We start from the raw sequence: 7463 nt of genomic DNA, 5'->3' as shown, positions 1-7463 counted from the left end.
TGTGCGCACACAGAGTATTAATTATCAACAGGAAACTTTTTCCAAATTGTGTTATGCTTAAATATGCCTAATATAAAGTGCTTGAGGTTGAAATTTGAACCAACACCAGCTACTGAGCCACAATGTGCCAAACTACCTTCTTATCTTCCGGGTATTATTACCTGGCTGGCCTCACTGGTTGCAGAGGCCCATGTAGCTTGGGTTATAATGATGGAGACATTCCAAAAATGACTGACCCTAGCTGGAATAGCCAACTTCACAGGTGTCTGGTTTATCTGTATGTGAATTGAGTGTGGGAATTTCAGCATAAAAAGTAGTTTCCTAAATATAAGATTTAATAAGCCATCATGATTTATTGAGATAAAGTAAAATTTTTTTATAAATATCTGTTTTATTCAAGTTATTTTGGTAGTACACATGCTCAATATAAAGTTCTAGATTAATTGTAACTCTTTTCTGTAGGGAACTAACCCATATTTAGAAAAGGCTATCAAAAGATTCTGTTTAGTCATCAATCTTCAATGGTGACTTGGTTGGTACAATAACTGCACAAAAGTTGTGGAAGTAACCAACCATTCTCTGATTAGATTTAAGGCTTACTCTATTCCTGACACTGCCCGGGTAGCAAAAAACATTGGGCTAGATAGGTCACGGACATAGGGGAAATCCAAATAACATTGTTCTGCTAAAGGAAGGTAGCAATAAAATGACCCCTAATGGCATTTGGCTGTACACATTGCTCAGGGTCTCACCAATCATCAACAGAGAAGCTTTTACCTGCAGTTAATGGAAACAAATGCAGAAACCCACAACAGATCCACAGCAGAGAGTGAGAGATTTTGGAACACTCAGTTTCTAGTGTATGTTTCCATCAAACCTCTACTGCCAGGCTCAAGAACTTTGCAGAAGAGGCAAGAAGGCTGTAAGGGCCAGTGGGGTTGGAATACACTAGTAAAACAATACCTTCTCAACACAACATGGACTGATGTACATGTGATTTCACAGGCAGTGCAACATGTACAGGATCTGCAGAGTTCCACATCAGATAAGGTTCCAGTTCTCAGAGGTGGCAGGGACAGGATCCCTCATCCTTAACCAAGTAAATTAAGTTTTTAAATAAGTAACTATTAGTTTTCTTTAATGGAGTCTCACATACAAACCATACTTAAACAAAGATCACAGGGCCAGCAGTAGATAGTAGTAGAAAAGAACACACTATTACTTTTTGGGATTATTTTTGCTTTCATAACACTTTATCTGGGCATTCTTTTAAACCTTACAAGTCTTTTGTTTATATATTTTGGTTGCAAATTTTGTGTTTTTATGGTTTTTCTCTCTGTGCAATTGTGTGAGTGTGCATTTGTGTGTGTGCACGTGCATGTGTGCATGCATGTGTGCGGTTCTCCTGATTTCCCTTTCTGTTTTATTGTTATATTCATGACCTTTTTGCCTGTTTGTTTTCTAAAAACAGAGAGAAAGAAGAGTTGGATGGCTAAGGAGGTTGGGAGAGGAGAGATAAGAGAGGAAAAAACCATCATGAGAATAAATTGTATGGGAAAATAATTTTGATTAAAAATGGTATTCTGTTTAGTTCTGGTCTAAGCATCCTCTTCACTCATTATTTGAGTCTATGTTGCATAAAAAAATAAAAGATCCAGGGACAGATACTGGGGTTCAAGCTACAAGCTGAAGATCAGAGAAACAAAGTAGCCAGCCAGTAGGTCTTACCTCTACCCCGCTGAAATGGAAATCCTGTCTCCAAGGGTCCTCAGAGGCAAAATGCTTTCAGATCCTGCCTCCTTCTGTATATATTCCTTTCTCTGCCCAGCCTACTGGGCTATCATTCTGAGTTTTCAGTAAAAATATGAATAGAATGTAAATGTTTGTGTATAGTTTTGGCCCCGTTTAAGCTTAGGAAATCATATGAAGAAAGAGTGGACATGTTCAGTGGAAGGGGTCCTGGCAAATTTGCAAGGTTTGGCTCAATCCTCAACATTGCCATTACAAGGACAAAATAAGATAGAAAGAAAGGATGGAAAATAGAAAGGAAGGAAGGAAGGAAGGAAGAAAAGGAGGAAAAAAGGAAGGGAGGAAGGAACAAAGGCACAAAAGGAAGAAAAAAAATCTCTTATTAAGATGAAGAACTTATGCACTTAATTTTTACTTCAATATCATTTGAGAAATCACAATTTGAACTGATTAAAAATTTTACTGTCCATTAAAGGATTTTCTCCCCTTCCATAAAAATAAATCCTCATAACTTTCCATATCTCATGTGCTGTTTCAAGAGCCTCACAATGAATACGTGGTTCTCAACAGAGTACAGAATGGTTTTGTAATACAAGCTTGTTATTTATTCATACTTAAGTGAGAAGTTTAAGTGATGGGTAATGAAACTGTGGGATAACACAGCTTATTTGGAAGCCACTGCTGCACAAGTCCTCAGTCTCCAGGAACTTGTTGATAAGCCACTGTCCTACTACTTAGTTCTGCTTTCACCCTTTGCAGTGCCCTGTCCCTCAGGTTAGGAAAGTGGGTGAGGCTATGTGAGCTGAAGCGAGAAGAGCAATTCTTGAGAACTTCTTGGTGAGTCAGTGGCAGGTTAGCAATTTCAGTATGACCCAGTGTTTATGGATTTACCATATTAAATATAGAAACTCTCTACAGGGTTAGAACTTAAACCTAGGCAGAAAACAAAGGAAAACTTGTGGTCGTATTTATCAATACTGTCTCCACAAATCTACTTATACTTATTACAAACAGGTATTACCTGTTTCTTGCATAGCACATCCAGAAGAACCTTGCAAGTACAGAAATGTGACAAGTTTTTGTTTACTAAAACTAAATCAGAATAATCCTACCCTATCTCCGTGGTTTTACTGTTAATGTTAACATGCATAATATTTGAAACGTTTTTTATCGGTTGCCAAAAGTACCCATTTCTATCATTTTATTAATGGAATAGGCTAGATATTTAGGTTGATAGTTCTAAGGAAATAGGGCCAGAGTGACAGAGCTTTCAGGTTGGAGCTCTTTCCTAGAGTGGACAGGACTCTTAGATTCCCCCTTAACACCATAAAGAAAAGGACCAAACAGCCGCATCAGACAGCAAGACTCAAATATAGAATTTTTTTTTTTTTTTTTTTACTTTAAGGTATTTTCAATTCCAAAGAACTTACAAGAAATTCACACACAAATGAAAATGGGAAAACTGCCAATACCTGGTTCCTGCCCCCTATTTTTCTGCTCGCAATTATATACTTAGGTACCTTTTGACCTCCATAGAAAAAATATCTAACATTCAGAACTACTGATAACAAGACGAAGAGGAAAAAAAAAATTGAGAATGAAATGTTTCCCCTCATAGTGGACTCTTAACACGTTCTCCGCGTATGCGGCTTGCTAGCTGGATATCCTTTGGCATAATTGTTACACGTTTGGCATGGATAGCACCCAGGTTGATATCTTCAAAAAGGCCAACCAGATAGGCCTCACTTGCCTCCTGCAAAGCACCGGTAGCTGCACTCTGGAAATGCAGATCTGTTTTGAAGTCCTGAGCAATTTCTCGCACCAGAAGCTTGAAGGGGAGCTTGCGAATCAGAAGTTCAGTGAATTTCTGATAGCTTCTGATTTCACGGAGTGCCACAGTACCAGGCCTGTAAAGATGAAGTTTCTTCACCCCTCCACTAGAGGACGCACTCTTGAGAGCTGCTTTTGTAGCCAGTTGTTTTCCTGGGTGCTTTACCACTTGCGGATTTACGGGCAGTCTGCTTTGTACGAGCCATGGTATAAGCACCTCCTTGGGCTGGAGCTTGGTAAGCGAGAGGCAGAGCTGGCGTTAGAGTAGCGGCGGCGCGGCGACGGCTGCGAACACCCTATTCTTGTTCTTATGCAGGTAACCATTTGACGTGATATTCTAGGCATACTGTGGAAATATAGAAAGAAGTCCTCATAAAATCTTGATTGTCGTTTTTCTTATGCTGTCCTTGACTTCGTGACTTTTGGGGCCTGGCAAAATCAGTCATGGTCACAATCCTTGTGACTTACAGTGTCAATCTAATAGCTTATAAGTCACACTACAATATGAGATAATGGCCACTGGTATTACTTAGGGAAGACTGGGGGATCCAAAGAAAACCAATAATATAAAATAAACAAGCACACATGATGAACTTTTAAAAAAGAACAAAAATACACAAAACCAAAAAGGTGTTCAAGCTTTGGTACAGCCCTTCTCATCTCCAATGAACAGTAAAAGCATGCTATGTCATTAAATGCCTTTATGGTAATTTAAGAAAACAGTGATTTAGGGAAGGAAAGATAACACCAAGTTTAACCTGCCTCTTCATTGTTCTCTTCCATTGGTGTGACAGTGGTAATTTAAAGTTGTTATAAAGTTTAGTCAGTAATTCTTTTCAAGGAAAATATATAAATATTAAAAATATAAGAATCTACTTTGACTTTCACATACTACACCAATGCTTCCAAATGACATTTTAATAATTTCTTCACCAGTTTTTTCTAGTATTTTCTGGTTCACCTAATTGTATTTTAAGAAAGCAGTTGTTGTCATTGATGACTTAATTTTGTTAAGTGTTTTGTGCTTTTTTTGTGGCACTAGAAAATTAACATATCTTAAAATTTCTATGAGAAGGAACATGACATAATTTACAATGAAGCAAATTTTGATGTTATTGTGTATTATCAAATAAACTGTCATTTTTTAGCAAAGAATAAATACTGGAAAGTAATTGATTAGCTATAATATCCATTATATGAGACAACAATTAATTCGGTCTTCCTAACTTGGAATGCATTGGTTGGCAATTTTGAGAATATTAGAACTGTGTCTCAGTAACAGACTCACGGAACATGTAGAAGCTGATGCTTTTGAGGCAAATGCACCATTTAGCTTTCATTGGGAAGACAAGAATATTGGTGTGCACTGGACTGGAGGGAACATGAATTAGTTCAGTCAATTAAGTCATGATTAATTTATGTTAGATCCTGCTCTCTTGAGTCTATAAAAGCTAAGACTTTAGTTAACCAGCAGTATTAGTTTAATAAAAGTAAAGTCTTTAAAAATGAATTCTGCAGAGAAAGAAATCTACCACTGACATGATCAATAGACATCAAGAATTGCATTTTAATTTGTGCCAGTAGAAGTTTGAATGGATTAAGAGACTAATAACAACAGAGTTGTTCCTTTCAAATGGATAGCCAAATTTCTCAGATTGTTACTAGCATGGCTTATCCAGTGACTCCTACCCTGATGTGTGGCACAATTCAAGTATACAGGAGAGCAAAGGCTTTCTTTGTACAAGGTCCTGCCACTAATGATAAGTTCGTGTTGTCTCTGGGTCTAAATAGAAACAGTCAATTGCTAGCACCTTCGGACAAAAATGATTCTGCAGGGGCTGTGAGTAGATTGTGATTACTCTAATTATCCTTCTGAACATAATGCATGAGTCTAATGGGTTTTTGTGTATGTACAGCATTCAGAGAGAAATGTAGCTGAATGCCTAGCTGAGTTCCTAAGCCACAGGGAAAATAATAGAGAGTTACCCTGTTCAACGGAAAGAGCAGAATTAATCTTAAGGAAAATGCCTTAACTTTGCTAACAGAGTGAATCAGATAGTTGCACTCAGTATTTTATTGAAGGTCAGTGTTGCATTTAGGGGAAATCTTTCTTCAAGAAAATGAATGAAGGGAATACTTTTAAGGGTACCCCAGTGGATTGTGAGAAGAAACTACATGGTTGACTATACTCATGGAGATCTTTCAAAGCATTGAATAAATCGTACCAATGTCATCTGAAATCTAAAAATGTCATGATGATGTTGTCATATAACATTGATTTTGATAGAACTACTGCAATATGAGGCAAGGAGTAGGTGATGTTCAGATCAAACGCGATTCTTCAATGAATACTTTAGGTGGATAATGCTAGACCAAATGGCACAGTAAGGGAATGTAGTATGTGGAGGCAACCTCCTCGGCTTTCAGTTCTCTTGTACTTCTTTCCCCTTGCTCCAGGTATCACAGCATGTTTTCCAGGTTGACTTAGAATTCATAGTGCCCTTGTACTCCTCTGTAGTTAAGATTAGAGGCTTTCCAGCTTAGTTGTGCGACCTTGAACAATTCACTTAACTTACTTGCTTCTAATTTCTTTCATATGTTGAGTGGAAATAGTTGTCATCAGCCCTTCTCAGGTTGTCATACAGATTTCATGGGTTAATGAGGATCAGTCCATCCTGCAGGCAAAGCCCTGAGGAATTTGCCTGGCAAGGAGCAGATGCCCAGGGAATAGCAGTGCTAATTAGCATATGGCCTTTCATGTCACTTACCAGCATCCTTGCAGAGTGAGAACAATGATCAGTTACTAGGCTAGAATGTCAGAGCACCTGGTTCTATGTCTTTTGTTTTGTTACATGCACATACAACAAAAGGATAGAATGGGACTAGCATCTGCCTGATTACCTAAACCATCTTCTGGATTTTATTTCTTTCCTATTCTCTGAGCTCTAATTCAGGGCAAACCATACTGTTCCTTACAAGAAAAATGAAGGCTAAGCAGAGATTTCTTTCCAAATAAGTTCTTACATTTAATAAGCTATTAGCCACAATAATTACTTTAAAATATCTATGCAGTACTGCTATATGCATTCAAAACTATAGTTAGTGACCATATAAAATTCCTGTGATTACAAAATTTATCTTTCTTTTTTGTTTGTTCATTTTTAATTTTACTTAGAGGGGCTTGGTGACCATCCTTGTGATATTTTTCAAACAATATTTTTATTTATTCCTATGAACTCTGGTTAAGGGCATACTTGTCAGATATAAGGTAGCTGTTCAACAGTTTGACAATGGGAAAGACTCACTCCATGACTGTAAATGCCCAAGTACTTACCACACGCTTCAAGTATCGATCAAGTATAGCCATCCATCTTTCTAACAGCAGTGTGGCATGAAGTAAGAAAAGTTCCATCTTTGTGACATGTCATGTTTCATTGCCAGAATGATTTTTTTTTCTTTTCAAAAACCAGTCAGTAGATAATGATACAGTGGCTCAAATGTGTTATTTTCATCAGTAACTATCATTTTTTTTTCTATAGGTGTAGAAAATCACCAATGGCTTGTTCACACACAAGTACTAACTGAACCATGAAAGGAAAATTTTTTCTTGTTTGGTTTGCTTGTTTTTTTGTTGTTGTTTCTTTTGACAACAATGACACCTACAATGTTAGGATTTTATTAACAAAACAATGGCAGAAGGTAATAAAAGTGCTGTCTTTTCCAGAATGTTTATGAAAATATCTGTGGGTAATGTTAATCTTATGTCTTCCAAAAAGAGATAATTAAATAGTGGAGTATGTTCTGTGATTAAGGAGGATAGGTTACCAAAAATTACTTAAGAATTGTTTAGGTAAGAGGATTAAGTAAAGTGAGTATGGGGAGGG

General features: G+C 37.2%; 1 pseudogene; it reads right to left on the bottom strand.

The window, feature by feature from the left end:
• Positions 1-3361: 3361 nt before the first annotated feature.
• LOC127230749 (histone H3.3A-like) lies at positions 3362-3796 on the bottom strand (annotated as a pseudogene).
• Between the last annotated feature and the right edge of the window lie 3667 nt (positions 3797-7463).

Source organism: Phodopus roborovskii, unplaced genomic scaffold (genome assembly GCF_943737965.1).
Source record: "Phodopus roborovskii unplaced genomic scaffold, PHOROB, whole genome shotgun sequence".
Lineage (NCBI taxonomy): Eukaryota > Metazoa > Chordata > Mammalia > Rodentia > Cricetidae > Phodopus > Phodopus roborovskii.
The sequence above is the reverse complement of the archived record's forward strand: the minus strand, read 5'-3'. Positions and strand labels throughout refer to the sequence as shown.